This window comes from Thamnophis sirtalis, unplaced genomic scaffold, assembly GCF_051295495.1.
Source record: "Thamnophis sirtalis isolate CommonGarterSnake01/CBP01778 unplaced genomic scaffold, rThaSir2_p1.2 scaffold_5, whole genome shotgun sequence".
NCBI classification, from domain to species: domain Eukaryota; kingdom Metazoa; phylum Chordata; class Lepidosauria; order Squamata; family Natricidae; genus Thamnophis; species Thamnophis sirtalis.
In genome coordinates, this window is record NW_028261385.1 from 84,918,426 (window position 1) to 84,941,021 (window position 22,596).

The 22,596-nt window shown below is 36.6% G+C and overlaps 1 protein-coding gene across 2 annotated transcripts in view; it reads right to left on the reverse strand.

Moving 5' to 3' along the window:
• Window positions 1–22,596, reverse strand: part of LINGO2 (leucine rich repeat and Ig domain containing 2) — a 773,861-nt gene that overhangs the window by 328,719 nt on the left and 422,546 nt on the right. For both annotated transcript variants that reach the window (XM_087716140.1, XM_087716141.1), the window contains one exon: window positions 8,091–8,166. The gene's annotated coding sequence lies outside the window, so the exon portion shown is untranslated. The remainder of the gene's footprint in view (window positions 1–8,090; window positions 8,167–22,596) is intronic.

Sequence of the window (22,596 nt, forward strand, 5' to 3'; positions counted from 1 at the left end):
GCACATCTGTCTGCTTTGTGTCTCCCATTTTTTATTCTTTTTTCAATTTGATTAAAAGAAGCCCGTGCACTTCATAATATTTATGTGTAGGTTTATATACCTACGTATACCTAGGTAACTACTTCATAAAAACAAACAAACGCAAAGCAATCAAAATCCTCATCTGTCTGTAATGATTACAGGGTCGGTGTGTCTTTTTGGCCCATCCAAGAAGTAAGCCAATAAAGATGTGGAAAGATCTAGAACCATGAATCACTTACCAGTTCATGGGAAAACAACTATATGGTTCTGAAGTGAATGGGAATATTATCTCATTCAGAAGTAACTAAGGTAAATAAAGATTTTTTTAAAATGGACAGTACCAGCCTCTCTTCCAGACAGAGAGAAATGTTACTGCCACAACACTGGATTCAGTTGACAAAAGGGGAGGGAATCTTTCCAGACCTATCAAATTAGTTTCTAAAAATCTAATAGTAATACACAGAGAAGAAGTCCTAATAGCTAGATTGACTGGAGATAAGTATGAAAGAGAGAAAGAATACATAAGAAGTAAATTGTGAACCAGAATTTCTCAGCCCTAAGTGGCATGAACATCAACCATTAATAGCTTTAAGATTACCAAGTGCTGCACAAAACTCCTAATAATTTGTGGGAAGGGCAAGAAGAAAAAAGTTTTGAGCCACAGGGATATAAGCTATTGTTTTCTCTGGCTTTGTTCTTGTTTTTAGTAAATATGTTTATTAAGCCAGTTGTGTCTGTGAGACTGTGGCTGTTTTCTAGTCAGGAAACAAGTGTATCCATGTAAAGTCAGAAAGTTTGTGATTTACTGCCAAGTCCTGGTCAGGTAACTCAATAGAGCTCCAACAGTTCTTTCTCTAGTTGAGGCTTTATGAAGACACAACAACAATAGCCTGAGAAGATAACAGTCCTGATTTGTCACAGCAACATGACGAAAAAGAACCTATGATGCCTCTAACTCATCAAACTATTCTTGTCAGAGATTCACTGATGCAGGAGTTAAATTGTCCTCTCAAATTGTTGCGGTACATCCCTTCAAAAGAGGGGACATTCTTCAGGTAAACTACCCATTTTGTTGAGCTAATTCAAATAATTGACGTAGTAATCTAATTTTAGAAGTCACTACTGAAAGCTTTGGTATATGCATATGGCTCAGGAATGCTGTGAGTTCAGGTCCAGATAGTTTAAAGTACCCAGGGTTGACAAAAATTGGAGTAATTAAATGGTTAATTGTTCTCAATGTAAAACCATTTTGCCACTGGACAAGATTGGTATATTTCCAGCATTCAAGAGAAATCATATGTGATTGTGTCTATGCTACGAAGAAACTTTCATGTTCCCTGTTCTAAGTAGAGGAGAAACCATAACCTCAATATCTTATTTGAAGAGATACTTATTTAAGCTCTAAGCAATTTTAAGGAATGGCCACATCCTGTTTGCTCTTACAGGAAAGTAACAGTTCCTTTCTTTCCAAAGATACTTGAGGAATTCATTCTTTTTTCAGTTCATTATGAGTAATCTGATTCAAATCTCTGCACTAATGAACATGTCTCAAGAGGCACTTATCTACTGGATAATGCAATTCAGACATTAAAAGCCTATCAAAATGCACAGAAGGCTGCAACCTTTTAGAGTAAAACAAGAAATGTGAAATGTGGAAGTAAGTTTTAAAAATACAGATTGTTTTAAACATATATTCAATGTCTTTTAGAAAATATATTTGACTCTGAACACAGTTCTGTATGACACAGAAATGTAATAGCATTTCAACTATTTGCTATTAGATATATTTTAATCTACAAATCAATGCAGAACAAGGCTGGATTATTGCAACGCGCTCTACATGGGGCTACCCTTGAAAAGCATTCGGAGACTGCATTAGTCCAGAATGCGGCCGCGTGAGCGATATTGGGTGCACTGAGGTACACCCACGTTACACCTGTCCTCTGCGAGTTGCACTGGCTACCAATTGGTCTCCGGACGCAATTCAAGGTGTTGGTTATTACCCTTAAAGTCCTACATGACTTAAGGGCGTTTTTTTTTTCCGTTATGTGTTCGTTATGTGTCTTTTTTTCTCTTTTTTGTAAGCCGCCCAGAGTCCTTCGGGATTGGGCAGCATATAAATTTTATAAATATAAATATATATATATATATATATATAATATAAAATAAATATAATATGAATGGAACAGATTTATAAACACATGGGAAATATAGACCAGAAGCAAATTGTTCTGACCTAGGCTTCCCAAAAGCATGAAACCGACTCCTAGTCCCAATAAAACCCCATTTATTTAGTTTAAAGTGAATTCCACTCCAGCAAAATCCTGGCCAACAGTCTTTCAAGAGATTTCACAACTACAGACTGTTATCAGGCTTGGAAAGCTGACAGGCCGATATCTTCCAAACACCACTATGTAGCAGACAATACTTGGCAAGAAGTCAGGAACAGATCTTCACCCTAATGAATTGAACTTGTCTCTTGCAAACTCCACTCCCCTTTCTCTTTATTCCCTATGGAAGGAACCATTCACTGTCCACCTGTGGCTTTACTCCTGAGTCAACCCTTGTTAGCTGTTCCCTTCTCTTGGAAGCTCTGTGCATGCGCACACTGGGAACAGGCTCCAGATGTTCTTCTGCCCACTGATGTCCAACTCCAAAGGCAGTTGATAACTGTCAGACAGCCCTGGCCCCATCTCTGCCTCCAACGCAGAGCACTCGTCAGAGACTTCCCCAGACTTCAGGACTTACCAATGTTCCTCTCCAACCTCCTCACTGTCTGAATCTGCTGCCAGCTCCACTGGCCACTGGTCGGCCACAACACAGGAAATAATCTTGAATGTATATCAATAGAATTACATATACCACCTTTAATGTTCACTAGGCTCCTCGCCTTATTTTTTTCTGCCTTTTAATTAAAGGAAAACCTAATCCAATGTTTTCTCAACCTTGCCAGCTTTCAGATGTGTGGACTTCAATTTCCAGAATTCTTTGCCAAGGTTGCCAAGATTGAAAAACACTGACCTAGTCATTGTGAAAAGTTGGTACAGTATGAAATGTAGCACCAGATTTAGAATCAATCTTATTTCTAATATTATTCTAGATCTATTTAAAAAGAGAGAGATAAAGAGAAAGAGAAAGAAAGAGAGAGAGAGAGAGGGAGAGGGGGAGAGAGAGAGAGAGAGAGAGAGAGAGAGAGAGAGAGAGAGAGAGAGAGATCAAAGGTGAAAGAATAGAGGAGATGGCAAGCAATAATTTTATTAGCTCGTGTTTGAGAATATTGATGGTTTCTAAGGTTTATTTGGTATTTTGGATCTGCGTCCAAAGAAGTGTTTTGATATTAATTTATGCCCTGGTGTGTTAAATGTAGCACTTCTGTGCATATTCTCAAGATCTCACAGTCAAATGGAAACCACCATGCCACAGGTAGTGTCATTCTCGAAAAAGGCACAGCTGCTCTAATCAGTCTGCATTTGTATTCCAATGTATTTCTTAAATATTTTGTTAAAATTTACTGCAAAGCTTAGATTTGTGCCAGGTCAATCCCACTATGTCAACCTTTTTATGAATGTGCAAAATCTTAAGCAGTGATTTTATAAAAGGAAAATGTACACCCAGGCTTCCAACAATTAATTATCCTGGAATTAATTCCTACCTTCAAGTCTGTTTCTTCTGCAAGTTAGAAATAAGTAGTTGATGTTATACTAATTTCAAATTTATTGAAGTATCCTTAATTTTTTGCCTTTTGCAGAATAAAATAAAATTTACAGGTAAATAACACTGCTATGACAGAATCAAACCTGTCAGATTTCACAGAACTGGTAATAGACTTTTCAAGCTGCATTCCTTTAAATTTCTTTTTTAAAAGGTGTAGGTGACTTTTATTTGCTTTTGTTTTAGAACTGAATGTGGTAAAGTTTGAAGCTCCTATTGGGAGGAGTATGTGGCAAATTTCAGAGACAGTGATTAAGGAATTTTGAACAAAGCAAAGTATGTCAATAAGGAATAAAGTACTTTTTTGAATATGAAGCTGCCTAATTTTGCTTGAGAGTGGAAAGAAATATAACAGATTACCTCTTTTTCCCCCAGATAAAATAGCTCTCGAAATAGCAATAGCAATAGCAGTTAGACTTATATACCACTTCATAGGGCTTTCAGCCCTCTCTAAGCGGTTTACAGAGTCAGCATATTGCCCCCAACAACAATGCGGGTCCTCATTTTACCCACCTCGGAAGGATGGAAGGCTGAGTCAACCCTGAGCCGGTGAGATTTGAACAGCCGAACTGCAGTCAGCTGAAGTAGCCTGCAGTGCTGCATTTAACCACTGCGCCACCTCGAAACACTGCCATCAGAGGTGGGTTGCTCCCGGTTTGCCCGAACTGGTAGTAGAAGTCAGGCCTGAGTCGCAGATCCGGCAGAGACCCAGGCCTGCCACGCCCCTGAACCAGTTACCTCGCCGCTGCTGGGCTGCTGCCATTTTTGTTTTTAGTGACTGTGCGTGCACAGTTCACTGTAAATTGTTCTGCGCATGCGTGGAGAACAATTTACATTGAACAGCGCACGCACACACACTGGTAGTAAAACCGGCATCAACCCACTCCTGTCTGGCATAGAACCAGCAAAGATAGAGACAAAAAAGCAAAATAAGTCAAATTCAACCAAGAATCACATATCATCATTTTATACTAGTAAAGACTTTTATTTTCTAATCTCACTGCCCAATTCTTTAGTATAGAAGTTATTGTCACACCCAAGCTAACAAATAAAGACTGCAGCTTTATAGATTTTATTGAGTTACCACAATAACAGCCATTTGTCCTGCTTTTAATGCATTGATGTTCCGTGTGTGTGTGTGTGTGTTTGTGTGTGTGTGTGTTTATGAAAATCCAAATGTTCACAACTGTATGTCATCCACACACATACAAAAGGAGGAGGTCTGCAATTGTGCAATCACCATCTCATTTTTTTTTTTAAAAAAAAACTTATTTTGGCTTAGATAAATAAAATGTTGGCCTTAAATTTCCTTGCTTAATCTGGTTCTGGCTTCACTCAGAATTGGAGAAACAGTCCTACTGAATTTACTATAGCAACCAGAATGTGGAGGACCTGAATTATTAATGTGTACATTTGACCTAGAACTGTCCTATTTGGTCTAAAGTGAAGTCTTGATCCAATTTTGATACTCTTTCTTAAAATAAATAGACGTGTAAGGTCTGGTTAAAATTAAATTTTGAGTTGAACAAAGATGCTTGCTGTGAGTAAAATTAGAGATGAAGTAAGATATTTTACTAAGGCCACTTAACATTGCTGGAGTGGATTCTTTTCCACATTATGGCAGAATGATAAGTAAAAAAAAAAACATACAGAATTTCCCATATTTGATCAATGAGTACAATTAAAGTTGAGTATATCAAATAAACAGCTCTGATATATAATATTTCTATATCTGAATCAATATTCCGATATTCATTCTTGTGGGTAAGGTCTTTAGTTGTGTACAGGTAGTCCTCAGCTGGTGACATCATACAGCCCAGAATTTCCATTGTAAATCATGATGGTTGTAAGTTGAAACACCCACATAATGGTTCCGATTTTATGGCCTTTTTTGTTTTGTAATGATCATAAAGTGAACACTGTGGTTGAAAAGCAAATCCCATGATCATAAAGTGAATCCATTCGTTCCTTTTTGAGGTTTTTTTTTTGTATGTTGTTGTTGCTAGAAATCTGCTGGAAAGGCTGAAAACCAGCAAAAAAAAAACCCATCATAAATCAAGGTCAACAACACAACTGGCCATAAAAATGAGCTGGTTGCCAACTGCACCTAGAAATGCAGTTATGCGACCACAAAAGTGGGGAGGGATGCTACCATAAGAACTCTGGAACCAGACTGTAAGTAACTTTTTTGTGGGGGGAGTACTATCATAATTTCAAGAAACCATTTGTTAAGTGAGGATTACCTGCAGTTAAAATTACTGATGTGAGATTTCTGAATCATTTAACTCTACAAGTAATCAGTATTTAGCCCTCTATCTATCTATCTATCTATCTATCTATCTATCTATCTATCTATCTATCTATCTATCTATCTATCTATCTATCTATCTATCTATTTATCTATCCATCCATCCATCCATCCATCCATCCATCCATCCATCCATCCATCCATCCATCCATCCATCTATATATAAGATATATAGAACATGTAACTTTTTCATATATTTAATACCTTGCAGGAGAAAATTCCAATTATTTTCTGGGATATATTACAACTTTTAACCTTTCTGCACAATTACCAGCATCCAGATAGATAAAAATGAAGGTTTAATCCATAAACCAGATGAAATTTCTCTCTGCAAACACCATTGACAGTCCCATGAATCCTATTTATTCCTTAAGGAATAAATTAATTAATATTATTCACCGACTCTTATAAGGCCTGCTTCATACTTCCAGAAATACAGAAATCAAATTCATTAAATGCTTTAGCCTCTGAGCTCTGCATCAGTAACCATTTTCTTCTCCTTTTCTTCTTTTTCCTTCTCCCCCTAGGTAGTTCTAGAAGAAAACTTTCCAAAACACTTCCATATTTCAACAGGAAGGGAGATACTTATAAGTTTTTCCCCCTTAGCTGAAACATATCTAATTCTCTGTTAGGTCAGAACAGGTATATGAAAAATGGAAGAGGAGGTAGACACACAGAGGTGAGCACCAGATGTGGCAAAACCTTGTGTTCATTTTGAAATGGAACAAAGATTAAGTGCTTTGAGGCATTAACAATAAACAGGTGAGTGGTATGAAATTATTTGCTCTGCCTGTAGATTTTAGCTTATTTGTTTGTTAACTCTGAGTTCTGCTCTTCTTTGTAGAAACTCAGTTTGCCACTAAAAATAATTTAATTAACCAAAAATTCATACAGGCAACATGGATAATTTCTGAAGAAAGAAAAAAAAACTCAAACACAATTCATCTTTCTATCCAATATATTCACAACAAAATTAATGATGTCCATATGTACTTAGAAAAAACTTTTTTTCAGAAACAGTAAAAAGTGGTTGTATGAATCAGTTTTGAGAGTGAGATTCACACTCCTTAACCTATAACTCACTCAGTCTATTTCTCTCTCCGCATTTCCATACTATACTCCAAGCAAAGTTACTAAAATATTCATTGGCAAATAGATAGCCTTTAACTTAGAGAAGGTATCTCCATTTAGATTTATAAAATAAGAGATGACATAAATGATTTCTCACCCGTCTTCTTAGTATTCTTACATTATGCATAGGCATGGCGGTTGCCATATTTTAAACATTCTAATTATTTTTAAAATTATTCTTCTGTGAAAGCTCCCAAGACAATGTGCAATAAAAACACAATCAACATAATAGAAAGATTTCATAAAGGTGCTTTGGGGTAGGGAGGGAGGGAAGAAACAAAACTGCTAATTACATATTTGCTTCATGTCACTGCACATGTCATCATTTTGATATAATGTTAATTTGCAACAGATGCTTGTGACATCATAATAATAGATTCAATTAAAGCTGCTGCTCAATTTTTTTAAAGTGCCACATAGAAACAGGATTGAAGAAAGTTAGAAAGACCATAGAGTCTTATTCTACTTGTCATATTTTAGGATGTGAGGACACATGTGAGGAGGAGAAAAAGGAATCTCCTCAAAATTACAGGAAGAGTTTGTGGGATTATGTCACAAGTCTGAGCCACCTCAGAGCATGTTAGCTATTACTAGTTCCAAACCAGTGGTAGGATTCAATTTTTTTTCCTACCGGTTCTGTGGGTATGGATTGCTAGATGTGGTGTGGCTTGGTGGGCATGGTTTGGTGGGCGTAGTAGGGGAAGGATACTGCAAAATCTCCATTCCTCCCGATCATCTGGGACTCAGGAGGTAGAGAATAGATTTGGGGGGGGGGGCAGTCAGAAGTGGTATTTACCGGTACTCCAGAATTGGTCAGAACCTGCTGAATACCACCTCCATTCCAAACCAACCTGAAGATTTTTGAATGCTTTATGCTTGATCATTTATAAAATCAATAAAAGAGAAGAAAGTTACCTACTAATATAAAATGAATCAGTCATGCTGCTCGGATCCCTTCTCCTGTGTGTCAGTGAATGTTCGCTTTGGGGTCTCTCCTGATCAAAGACAAAATAATAACATACTGTTAGAACAAATAGACAAAATAGAGAGAATACCAGAAAAAATTCCAAAGCAAAACATCTTCCCAATGATAATTATGCTTGTATGGCCAGACATTCTGCTACTTCCTGAAGGGTCCTGAAGTTATTGACAAGTTTAGCCTGACCTTGTTATATAATGGATCTCTTTTATGTATCTTACCAAATAATAAAAGATATAATGCAAGACACTTTGGGGTCAAGTAGAAGCTAGCATTCAGGTCTTTAGTAGCACTGCCAGAAATGATCCATCTTGAACTTATACTAATTTCCCTTTTCAAACACTCCAAGACTGAAACATTATCTATATGACCATTCTTCAAAGAGAAGAGTAAGTTAGAATGACATTAGCAAACAGTAATGCATTGTGTTTCTCAAGTGATCACCGTAACGGAAAACACGAGGGAAGACCGGAGGGCGGTTTCCATTAACAGAGAGCCTGTCAAAACAATTATCTCCAGAATGCACAGTTGTAACAATAAGTTTGACACATCACACACGTGGCAAGCACACACACCTTGAGAGAAAAGGAGGGATTGTACTTATTAGACTGAATACTGAGGCATTCCCAGGATACTGAGTGTGCACCCGCCAGCAACCCACTTAACATGAGTAAACAAGAACTCTGCATAATGTAAATATAGAAAGCACTTTTCATCTCATCAGAAGCAAATGTTTAAGTATGGAGAGGATGGCTAGATTAGCAAAAGCTGCAAGAAATAAAAACTCTCCTGGCGATCTCATTAATTAACCAGGTGTATAATAGCAAAGGAGATATCTCCAGGCTTTTCAATCCTTGCAAGCCATTCCGCTCCTACTACAAACAATATGGCTCAGTGCACCGACTGTTGTATTTAAATATGACAGATAACAGATTCTGTGGAACATGGAGGAAGAAGCAAGACCTTTACATTAAGTGTAAGACCAGGACAACCTGGTCTATCTAATCATGGGATGGAGCATATGGCTTCTGTTTTTGCCTTTCAGCCCCAATCCAGGAACCTTCACAGGGAGTCACTTTTGCGAGAAATTATTTTTATGTTATTATCAAAGGTGGCATTCAGGCGGTTCAGGTGTACCAGTAACATTTTGAGTAGTTTGGAAAACCAGCAAATACCACCTCTGGCTGGCCCCACCCTCCGTCCCTGCCGGTCCCTGTCCTATATTCCCTTGTTTTTTTAGCTCAGTTGATTCACACAGCAGAGCGGATTGCCATGCCTCAGCTGAGCTAAAAAAACAGTTCAGCTCACCAGCGCTGAAACCATGGGTGATCTTTGCGCTTGCGTGCAAAGCCGCTTGCGAAGCACGTTCTCATAGAACCGGTAGGGAAAAATTTGGAATCCCACCACTGGTTTTTGTGTTTGGGGCTGATAGGCAAAAACTGAAGCAGTATGCTGTGTCCCATAATTGGGTAGACTAGGTTGTCCTGATAAAAAAAAAAAAAATCTTTCCCCTGGTATAGCCAACAAAGGGAGCAGAGCCTGTGGCTTAGAGGTTAATACATCTACTTAATATTCAAGTAGCCTGGGCTTGAATCCCAGAAGCCTCAACAGCTATGGCTAGCTGATGAGAGTGAAATAGCTTGAAATAGATCTATACTATTATCTCCCTTTATTTTTTTGTTGGTAAAACATAAAGTCAACACAAGCACTTTACAGGAGAGAATTGGATTGTTACAGAAAAGATTCCTTTATAGTCTAGGGAAGGGGAGAAACAACATTCAGAGTAACTCTGCTAAATTATGCTAGGTATAAATTGATCAACAGAATTTTTCTGATAAGCTCTCAAGAACATGTTGCAATTATCCTCATAATTGTATAATTATAATTTTTCTAGGAACCCAATTGTTCTGGTTTCTCAAATGTGTCTATTTTGAAGAGTTTGATAATAAATTTCTCGCCTATCTTTTTTTAAGGAGTTCACCAACTTCATCCAAACATAATTTCCCATTAAGAAGTCCATCACACCTCTTTGATCAATTATAGCCCATTCAAAGAAGATGCCCCATTTCTAACACCCAATCAGAAATCTGTGCAATATGTGACTCTCTGATCCATATATACTGTTTTCCCCAAAATAAGACCTCCCCAGATAATAAGCCCAATTGGGGGGGGGGGTATTGAGCATATGTGGTAAAATAAGTCTTCCCCGAAAATATTGCAACATAGCAGAAGCCATGAGATGGCCACACTCGCCGCCTCCTGCACCTCCCCGAAAATAAGGCCATGTGCTTATTTTGGGTGGGTCAAAAGAAAATAAGATCCTGTCTTATTTCTGGGGAAACGCGGCAGCTCCATCTGCAAATCCATTAATCTTCTATTTTTTTTTATCACCTGATTTTAACTGTAAGACAGAGAGGTGTGGAAAGAGAAATATTGTTGGGTGCTACAAATACCACAATGTATGATTGGAAGTATAGCATTAGTCTTGGGGAAGGATACATAGTGTGTAGCTAGTTTTAACACTTAGTAATAGCCTTATGGATAAAAATCGATGATTTTTTTAAAAGGTTTTTTTTAAATTTAAATTGGATTTTTTTATTTTTATCAAATTTATTTTAATAAAATGCTTTTGGAGTAAAAATCTATGTAAACTAGTTTTCTATTTAAGATACATTAATAATTTAGTTTATTCTGCATGAAATAGAGCTTACTATGATATAGCAGGAGGCTGTATATTCTGCAATATTGGGACTGTCAGTGAGTCAACAGCAGATCAGAAAAAGAGTCACTGCGAGACAGAGATGACATTTGTCCTTTAAAAATTATGATTTAAAACGAGTAGATTTAAATCAAATCCCTGCTTATGAACATCTTTCACTATAAAAAGTATGGAGGTGAAATACATGTATGTGTTTAGAAGAATAGCAGGCGCTATATAATTCTTGCAAACAATTAAGATACAGATCAGAAATAAATAATCCACCTATGTATGGTTAAATCCTCTCTCCATTAGTTATATTCCCATCTCCATGTGTTCCTGGTATTTCCTTTTATTGGCCTCATAACAATCAGATTATACAGTTCTTGTTTCACATATTTAAATAGCCATTCACTTTTACTTTCCCTCCTTATCCCGCCAAGGACAGCCTTCAGTTTTGAACAGTCACTGAGCTTAATGCCTCTTCAAGAAGTGGCAGCAGCACCCCTAATAAACTGTAACAGCAACATGGCAATTCACATGCAATGGTGTCATGCTCAGGCTGTCATTGCATATTTGCATCAAGTTGTGACATTTGCATGACAGTCGCCCATGTGTGACTTCGACTGCCACCCTCCTTCTATGCAAAGGCCTCTTGCAATGGCCTTCTCTGGAGGCTTTTTAAATAATGGTTGACCTGGCAATAGCATTCAAAGCACATAAGATAGCCAATGACCACAATTTTAATTTTCCACAATTTCACGGAATTACACTACATTGCATGTGTGCTATTTGTTGGGAATCTGGGTTAAAAGTTCAGCCTCTCCGCAAGACTGGTATTATTCAAGGATCTCTTCTCTGGTTTTGGCACCTAACCGAGATTTGTTAAGCCACCAGACCACAGGTGGGATTCACTTATCTTCCTGTGCAAGCAAAGTGAGTGCTTGCATGCTCAGTTTGCTCGCATGTGCCTCGTCTGCACATGCACACCACCTTGTGTGCATGTGCAGTGCTCGTGCATTATGTCAGGTGGGTGGGCAGAGCCTCCCACAGCCACCATTACCAGTTCACCCGAACCGAAGAGAACTGGCTGCACCAGACTAGAAATGGGAGACTGTGAATTCTAGTCCTGCTTTAAAGTAGGATGTAAAGTGAGATTTGGACATAAGAGTGAGATGGTTCAGGGTCAGATTAGATGATCTTTAGTCATTTTCTTTAAATGTTTTTATTTTATTTTAATTGAACAAAAACATAAAAAAGAATCATCTTTCATTACATCTTGTAGAAAGCGTGTCTATTGGTTACAGATAACTTTCGTGCATTTCTTTCACAGTCATTACTTATAGTTCATATTAGATTATTCACTTTGAATCAAAAATCTTTGTATATCTTACTATCAATGTACCCCAATTCTCATTTGACTACAATTATTTGAACATGCTTTTACCTCAAATCATTCATACTTAAAGACACAACCACATACTGGCATTCATTAGCTATTTCAAAAAATTCTCCAATAACATTATGCCATCTTTTAAGCAAAAGTCAATTAATAAAGTTTCTAAACCTTTCTCCCCACTTTTCCCCCCAATTTACTAACAAGAATTTATATCCAAGTTACTTTTGCCAATACCATAGCATGAATATATTGTTAAACAATGTCCATTGACATTTCCTTGTTATTATAATTGGCTAAAAATCATTTACTATTTATGTCCCATCTCCTCCCGTCAACCCCCCCCCCCAAAAAAAACCCCTTACACCTTTATAACAAGATCCAAATAAAAATTTGTTAATAAAATTTATAGGTCTTTTCCCAAGTCACAATTTGCAATTTATATCCAAATTTCTTTTACTAGATTGCCAGTACATGTATATATCATTAAGCTATATCCGTTATCATTTCATTATTGTTATTATAGTTAATTATTTATTAATAAATAATAAACATTTGATAACAATCTAAAACAATCTAAGAGTTACTAAATTCCTTTTTATTAACCACCAAAATCAACTAATTATTTATTATCAACTTTCATTGTCAACCTGTGTCTTTCCAGTAACAAAACAGTCTTATCTCTCTTGCCAATTATGGTGTCAATCTTTTTTTTAATCTCCTTAAGGTTTTTATAGACTTCTCTCCGCACTTTGTTGCTTGAAGGATCTCTGAGGTAATCTCGTTGCCCACCAGCTGCTACTAAAATTGTCTTTGGTTGTCAATCTTGCTTCTGAAAAAAAACTCTTCTTAAGTCCATCATCATTACTATTTTTTTTCTTTGTCTTCCTGATTGCCGTCTCTACGGGATGGTTTAGGACCATCCAGTGGCAAAAGTGGCAACGGCGGTCTCTGAGTATCGAGACCGCACATTGTGAGGTGGCTCCTCCTTCTCCGATCTTTAGTCATTTTTATCTTTGCGCTTTGTAAGGTACAAATAGCATCTTTGAGACAGAAAGCTTGAACTCAGGAAGTTTAAAATGTCAGACCACAGAGCTAGTTTTTCTCACCTAGCCAAACCACATAAGTCAATATTTCCTGCATGATAATCAGCTTCTGCCTAGCAATAAGGAACTTAGCCAATAGAAATGTTTTAAGATATTTCCGTGCTAACTGTTTTGAGGAAGGTATAAGAACATGCTTCTCCCTAAGTACCTTGTTCAGGCAAAGACGTGAGCCTTTTGGCCAAAATAAAGCTTTTCTTGATCTCGAAGTCTGGGTCCCTTGATTTTCTCCAACATTTTCAGCCACAAAAGCCAGCTGGGTGACTTTGGGCCCCAGTCACTCTCTCTTAGCCCTACTCACTTCACAGATTTGTTGTTGTGGGGAAAAGAGAAGGAGGAAGGTGTGTGGATGTTTGCCACCTTATTTGTAAAAATAAAGTAGGTGGGATACAAATAAACAAATAACAAATAATTTATTCCTGCCCTTTTTCTTTGTCTCACCAAACAAGTGCTGAAAGAGTTTGCTTCGTATTTAAGGTTTCCAACACAGATTTGCATACAAAACTATCTATGCAAACAGCTGAATGAGAAAAGGGAATTTCCCTGCTTTGGGACTCTGTCAAAAGTATATGGATTACTTGCCCACTATCAGATGCTGCCTCTTCTTTTTATGTCTTAGTATTGAGCCCTTTTGTTTTAAATAAATTTAAACTGTCTGCCTTCTGCCTGTAGAGACTTGATGTTTAGTAAAATGTTTGATATTTATTAGGGCAATGAAGAGTTTGATGTTTTTATATGAGTTTCTATTTTTAGTGGGATTGCTTTGGCTGACTTATAGACATAATCTAATAGAATGATTTCCAATTTGGTTCACAAATGAGTTTGCAGATGATTTTATTTTTATTTTCTCAGTAACATTAATTAGTGGCACTATAGATAATTCTCTTATAATTCAAGGAACATTTAAGAATAATGGGCTCTTGAAGAACAGTAACAGTTTTACTGATGAAATGGATTTTGCCAGTTTTGGCTATTTAGCAAATGCCCATTGGTTTTAATTATTAAACACATTTGTATACTTTTTCTCATCAAGCATTCGCTGAGCATTGTATCTATGGAGAAAATTATGTTTCAGTCCTTTAAATCTGAGGTTGCACTAAGGAACATAGTGATTCTCAAAAAATTACCTACAGCATTTTCTTTTTCCGCCATCTTCCATTTTTAATAGGATTACCTTAATTTAGAAAATAAGAAAGTTGATGATGTGTTAGATGTATTTAAAAGTCCACAGGAACCATTATCACTAATCCTCACCACCTTTGCTTAGAAGGTGCATCATAGTATTAAATGAAAAACAGACTTGTACAACTAGAAAACTCAAAGAAGGAATAATAGATTAATATCTAAATAAGATAAATTAAGTTTTTTTTCTATAGTAGCAAAGGCCTTCCGGGAAGCACCTTACTTACACCCACCCACCCACGCAACAAAGTTAGCAATTTAAAACAACATAGGTGTAGTCGTACTGCGGGTGGGAGGTAACTAGTCATTAACAACAATCCACACAGATTCAAATAATAAGCTTCTATGATGGCGTTTTGAAGAAATAACTCTTTTAAATAATGGCAAAGTTGATATAGATCCTTTTTCCAGAGAGTTGGTGCTAACACCAAAACATATTTCCTAGATCCCAGAAAAGGAGACTATTTAATCTATGGTGCTTTGTTCAGTCTTATCAGGTGGACAATTATAATTAGAAATATGGATCCTGTAAACAACCAGGCATCATGCCATGTACAGATTAATATGAATCTTGAATTGCAATCTAATTGTAATATACCAAGAAGTATAGGTAATCCTTGATTTACAAACAGTTCATTTAGTGACCATTCAAAGTTACAACAGCACTGAAAAATATTGAGTTTTTTAGCAGTTAGACTTATATACCGCTTCATAGGGCTTTCAGCCCTCTCTAAGCGGTTTACAGAGTCAGCCTATTGCCCCCAACAACAATATGGGTCCTCATTTTACCCACCTCGGAAGGATGGAAGGCTGAGTCAACCCTGAGCCAGTGAGATTTGAACAGCCGAACTACAGAACTGCAGTCAGCTGAAGTAGCCTACAGTGCTGCATTTAACCACTGCGCCACCTCGGCTCTGTTATGACCATTTTTCACATTTACAACCATTACAATATCCCTATGGTCATGTGATCAAAATTCAGATGCTTGGCAATTGAACTGGCTCATATTAATGATGATTGCAGGGTCCCACGGTCATGTGTAAGAGCCAAGGTGGCGCAGTGGTTAAATGCAGCACTGCAGGCTACTGCTAGATCAGCAGGTCAGCGGTTCAAATCTCACCGGCTCAGGGTTGACTCAGCCTTCCATCCTTCCGAGGTGGGTAAAATGAGGACCCAGATTGTTGGGGGCAATATGCTGACTCTCTGTAAACCGCTTAGAGAGGCCTGAAAGGCCTATGAAGCGGTATATAAGTCTACTGCTATTGCTATTGCTATGTGATCACCTTTTGTGACCTTCTGACAAGCAAAGCCAATGGGAAAGTTAGATTCACTTAACAATCGTGGTTATTAACTTAACAATTTCAGTGACGCACTGAACTGTGGCCAGAAAAGTTGTAAAATGGGGAAAAATTCATTTAACAATTATTTTGCTTAGCAACTAAAATTCTGGCCTCAATTGTGGTTGTAAATTGAGGACTACCTGAATTCATCAAAGCTCATGCTGCCACATGCTTGACCAGCAATTTACAAGAGTAGTTCCAAGTATTGAGGTAGTTTATATATGGGAATCTAATCCCTTAGAGTGAGGGAGGAAAAGTTTGTTCCAGGGCATATTTCATATTAAATAAAATATATTTCATTTCATTCTAACTGGCAATGCTATGCCTAAAAATGTTTGGTCAAACAGTACAAATATTTCATAGACTTCGATGCAGCAGAATCTTTTAACAGTGTACATTCATGGAAATTGAATATTAAGTTTATAAAATCTTTAAAGATTTTCTCAGAAGAAAATATGCCAAAATAGATATAAAAATATTGTTTCAAGGTACTATTTTCAATATGGAAAAATGTACCTTAATCTTAGACAGGTCCCTTTTGATTCTATTAGAGTTATTTCAAAATAGTGACTAAAAAGGACTTTGGAATTTAAAAGATTTTACATGCAGAATTTATATCTAAATCCCAAATGGGGTTTCTACAACAAAAACCCAATTAGAATATAATTTAGATTAGCTACCATGGGTATATCTGAATTCTTTTTTATTGCACCCTCATATAAAAATTCAAGTTCTTTAAAATATTAGCCTTTCTGAGCAAGTAATAAATGCTTCTTAAACAGGACCTAAAAATGGTATATCAGAATTAAATAGGTTGATACCTACTTCTGAAGAAGAGAATGAGGAAAACATTATGTGAAATGGGCTTAGGGAATGAAGCTGAGGAAAAAATGTCTATGTCTGTGTTTATTGCTTTAGTATAAAGAAAAGAAGAAATAAAAATGACAATTAACAACAAGCAGTTTGAAGAAGAAAAGTGAAAGGAGGGGAAAAAGGGGAAGACTTATTAAAATACACATAAAAACAGTGTTTAAACACAGAATTAAATATTAATCACAGTGAATAAATTAGATCACATTTCCATTACATCACTAAGGAGCCAGTCTATAAATCTGGAAAATGGTCTTCTTTGAAGAGTAATAAGTTTTGTAGTATCCCATGGTTCACTGAATCCATAGTTTTTAATATAACAATAAATTCTGGACGTTATAGATCACCTTATTCTTCCACACTTTGTATTAACAAACTTGCAAATAATAAACAAAATGCCATAACATACACGAGTGTTTTCCCCATTATTCATCTCTGCACCACAATGAAGCAGGCAATCAGGTAGATAATAAACTTTTTAAAAATAATATTTTGTTACAATATTCTCATTTCAATATTAATATTCTTTAAGACCACTGATTTGTTACTCTACATATAAAATATTATTATATTAAATATATAAATAAATATAAATATAATTAATGTTAATAATATTAACATTATTACACCATACAAACAGATCATAAATAACAACATATACAGTCACCAAAATTATCCACTGAAGCGTCTCCAAACATTATCATGTGCCACTAATGAAAACTAGTAAGAATTTACACAGTAGTTGAAAAAGTAGTCAGAAATTAGGAGCTTAAAATATTGTATGATTTCTGAATACAAACTGATAAAGGCTTGGCACAGAACATACCAGTTTTAATTATGGTTGAAAAGAAAAAAAAATGTAGGCAATTGATTTGCCAATATCTGGGGATAATAGAATAAAAGACAAAAAACTGGAGAAGATCACAAAGTACTGACCTTCGAAAGTCAACTTTGAAAGATTATAGCATAAACCAGCAGCAGTCTTCCCAATGGTTATCGTCAAACTGGGTGTCTCAGCAAAAAAATCATTCTTGGGAAGAACTTGATGGCATGAAGGCTAACATTAACTAAAGAAGCAACTGTGATTTTATGTATATATTTTGTGTATATAATAATAACAATAATAATAACAACCAAGACTTAATGTTTGTTGATAAGGCAAAAAAACTGGACAGTGGATGTTACAATACCCTACCTGAATAGGAAAGGAAGAATGGGAGAAAAATCACAAACCATAAAGACTTGGAAATAGAAGTACACTGACTACTGTGGTAAAGGAAAGAAAAAATGCTACAAATAGTAATAGGCAACTTGAGTAAAAAAATCCATATATTTTGAGCACCACTTGAGCACCATCAACCTATCCCAGGTTCCTGATATGAGGGATCCTTGATGCTCTCTGAACTTGCTTGTTGTCTTGCAGATATTTCATTACCCAAACTAGCATTGATGATGTTACCAATGAAATGTCTGAAAGAAAACAAGCAAGCTCTGAGAGCACCAAGGACCCCTCAGGTCAGCCCTGAGCTACAAATATTCTCCTTTCTAAGGACTTGATAGGTAGATAAAAATGTGAAATTCAGTCTAAACATCTGGTTGAATATGCAAGCAGCTATAATAATAAAAAAACTAATGAAGAAGGGGTTTTTTGAACATGGTGGGAGGCCCAAGAAGGTAAGGGAGTGAAAAATCAGTTGTACCAATAAGTTGGGTGTAATATTTGAATATATTTACTTTTTATAAAGCTTACTCAAATAACTGCACTTATTTTCTTTAATCATTATTTCATTTAAAATTATATGTGCTCACTTGAGTACTTAATTGTATTATATTATATTTTATATGCATATGCACCTACTTTCATAGACATTTCTCTTTGACCTCAAAAACATTAACAGCACCCGCATAAAAAGATCCCAAACTCAGAAACATCTGCATTAAAAGACACTATAGGAAGTTATCACCCAGCCTTTTCCCAGAAAAATGAAATATCCTAGGAAATATTGAAAAGGCAGAATATTTCTCTGGATGTGAAAAGAAAGAAACAGAATAGCTCCCTGTAGCTTCCTGCCCATCCCCACTTTGTCAATGGGCCGTTAAGAAGGCCAAGCTAGTCCACTTTACATAGTAAAGACTTCTCCACTTCAGCTACAGGAAAGCATGATAATATTGGCCCCAACTGACCGCATGGCATCTGAGAACTCAACCACACCTGGATTCAAAACATAGCCCAGAGAGTTGCCCCTGCATAGCCCCATGGGAGTCTGACAACCAATCAGAATACATTTCTTACACAGGAACAGGAAACAGAGAGGTGGGACTGAACAGGTTATAAAAAGCCTAGCAAGCCCCTCCCTCAGCCCTTCTCTTCTTCGTCACCAACATTGAAGCATGTGATCACCTTTTCTGTTCAGGGCTCAAGCCATGTGGCCCTGCCCAACAATAAACCATCTTTCCAAGCAGCCTCCATGTCTCCAGTGTCTTTTTCCCCACTTGGAGCCGAACCCAGAAGGACATTTCTTTCATCAACATTGAACTGTATCAAGGTGGTGTTTGAGATGTTTATTTTATCTTATCTTACTTTATTTAGCACATTTCTACACCATCTGTCTCATCTAAGTGATTCCTTATATGAGCAGTAACGTTTTTCAGGATAGTAATGTTGATTATGCCAACAACCAACAGTTGCCTGGGTACAAGGTCAAGATTAAAAAGGTATTAAATCATAGGAAAGGGAGGAGAAAAAAGAAATAATTGTAATTAAATGGGCACTTCATGGTCACTAAGGCAATTAACTGCTTAAAGTGGCATCATTCTCATATATAATACAAATTCTTACTTAGCTATGCTATGTAAAGTATCTGGAAAGTTTCTGCTAAGTTTGCAGCCAGCAGCTTGACAGGAAGACCTGTCTGAATTCTAGTAGCAGCTTATTGTCCTGTCTAAGCTCTGTCCCCAATGGAGACAAGGTAGAACCTTATGGGAATCTGACATGACAATTCCCAAGAGATCAAGCATATAACTGTATATCTTCTAATACTATTCTCTGTTTATACATGGAAAGATAAAACAAGAATTCCTTCAAAGTTTCAACTTTCCCAAGTGCTCAAAAACAACAGCGAGAAATTGCGGGAAAGCAGGGGACCAATCAGGAGAAAAGATATGTCAGAGGGAGCATCTACAGGCTGAACTGGGTAAAGTGATTCAAAGGGAATCTTCATTAATTAATTTCCTATAATAACGGAGGCTGGGGATTGCTAGACAGTTTCCAAGATTCTGCATTTATTCAAAGCTAGGACTAACCCTTTGGTGAAATTCAACTCACTATTGTGACATTGGTCTTGCTAGCTTTGTGGAGTTTGACGTCAACAGAATCCAAAGGTACTGAAAATATCGACAGGATTATATTTGTTTGCTACCATTACAGATCATCTACCATGTTTTCCCAAAAATAAGACCTCCCCGGATAATAAGCCCAATTGGGCTTTTGAGCGCATGAACTAAAATAAGCCCTCCTCCAAAAATAAGCCCTCCTAAAAATTTTGCAACATAGCAGCAGCAGGTGACCATGCTTGCTGCCTCCTGCACCTCAAAAATAATTAGACCTCCCCAAAAATAAGGCCAAGTGCTTATTTTGGGGGGGGGGTTTGTCAAAAGAAAATAAGACAGGGTCTTATTGACAGGGAAACATGGTATCCAGAGAAAGAAAGTCTAGATAATTATTCTTTTTATTTCTTGGAGCTCTCTTCTTTATTACTTTGGACAGCACCTTATAGCAGCTAAAAATGATCAGATCCAGAGTTACCAATGCTTCGTTTAAGGTTATTGGGAAGTTGTAGTGGTTGGTTCACAGACCAAATTTCAAGAGCCATTTTATAAACAGCCACCCACAAACTCTTCTACTACCAGGGAAGACCACCAAGATGTCACTGATCCACAGAATAGCTATTTACAAATCTCCACTTTAAGTTATTATGGGATAAATTGTTTACAAATTAGAAATAGTTCCATTGCTAGCATTCTTGTAACACTGTTCTTTATATCTGAATAAATCTTATTAAAGAAGATTATGAGAGAATCTTGTTTAGTTGTGGTAGCTGCCAAAGAAGTCTGCCATTTGTAGAGACTGATTAGACCTGACAAAATCTGATTCAGTGATATCTACTTCCTAACAAAACAAATAAAAAAAGGCTCAGAAAGATGCTAGTATTATAGACAATACTGTGGACACTACAATATAGAATTTCCTGCACCGGAGGTTTGAGACCAGATTAAGTTAATTTGATCTCAGAGGTTAATTGAATTGATTGGATTTCTACTCACAATGTAGTTTAGAAGACACAAATTAGTGTCAGTTAAAGCCCTGTAATTAATAAACAGTCCTGAAGTTTTTCACTGAGTTTGTGAATGCTGTCAAAACTAATGCGTACTGTATGATTAAATAAAATATTCTGTGAGATCAGACCAACCAAATCTGCCCCCCCATCTCTGAAGAGGCCAATTTGATACATCAGCACAAACTTTTCCAGTTAGCAAACTATCTATGGTAAAGGAAACATTTTTGAGGTGATGAATATTGATTAACCCTTCTAAGTTAAAAAAAAAAAATCCAGATTGAAAATACGTTCTTCCTCATAAGTAGGTTTCTCAACTATATGAATGCAGTAGTCCTACATTTACAACCTCAATGGAGACTAAAATTTTCATTGCTAAGCAAGACCGTTGTTAAATGAAGCATACGGCTGTTAAGTGAATTTCGCTTCTCCCATTGAGTTTACTTGTCGGAAAACAGCTGTGAAGGTTACAAATGATAATCACATGACCCGAGACCATGTAATTGTCAAAAATACATGCTGTATCAAACACCTGATTTTGATCACAGGATCCTGGGGATACTACAATGATCATAAATCTGAAAAGCAATCACAAGTCATTTATTTCAGTGCCATTGTAACTTCAAATGGTCATTAAATGAATGGCTGTAAGTCGAGGACTACCTATATTGCATTAGAAAGCAAGACTTGAATCAATGAACTATAAGATTAAAGTGCATGCATACATAACACACAATAACGGTGTCTGCATGTAAAATCTATGGGAGACGTACAGTTTATGAAATTCTAAGCACACACTCATAAACAACACAAGTCACTTAATTATATATTTTTTCAAAAATATAATATATATATATGTTCTATATAGGAGGACATTTATATTGTCTGTTGTATACCACAAGAAAATTGAAAACACAAGTCATTTAATTTATTGTATTTTTTTGAACTATAATACACACTCCCCCCACCCCCCCAAGTGGGTGGAAATGTCTGTGCGTCTTATAGAGCGAATACAGGCCTGTTTTGGGCCTTCCGAACCCTCTGCACATCTAGTTTTTGCCCTCCCTGGTGTCCAGAAGAATTCTGCAGGCCCAAGTGTTTCTGGAGGATGGGGATGGCAAAAACTACACACGTGGAGGATTTGGGAGGCCTAAAACAGGCCCCTTTTTGGCCTGCAGAGTGCTTATGGATGCCAGGAGGGCAAAAACTGGACGTGCAGAGGCAAAAAACTTTTTTTTCCTTGTTTTCCTCCTCTAAACCTAGGTGAGTCTTATAGTCCAAAAACTATGATATATTTTTTTCAAAAATCTAATCTATGTATGTGATCTCTGTAGGAGGATATTTATATTGTCTGTTGTAGACAAAAACGAATTGGAAACACAAGTCACTTAATTACATTTTCTTTCAAAAATCTAATCTATATATAAATTCTCTATAGGAGGATATTTATTTTCTCATTTTAGACAAAAGACTAATTGAAAATGCTTACTGGGACAAGTCTCCCAGTTCGGACCAGAGGAAAC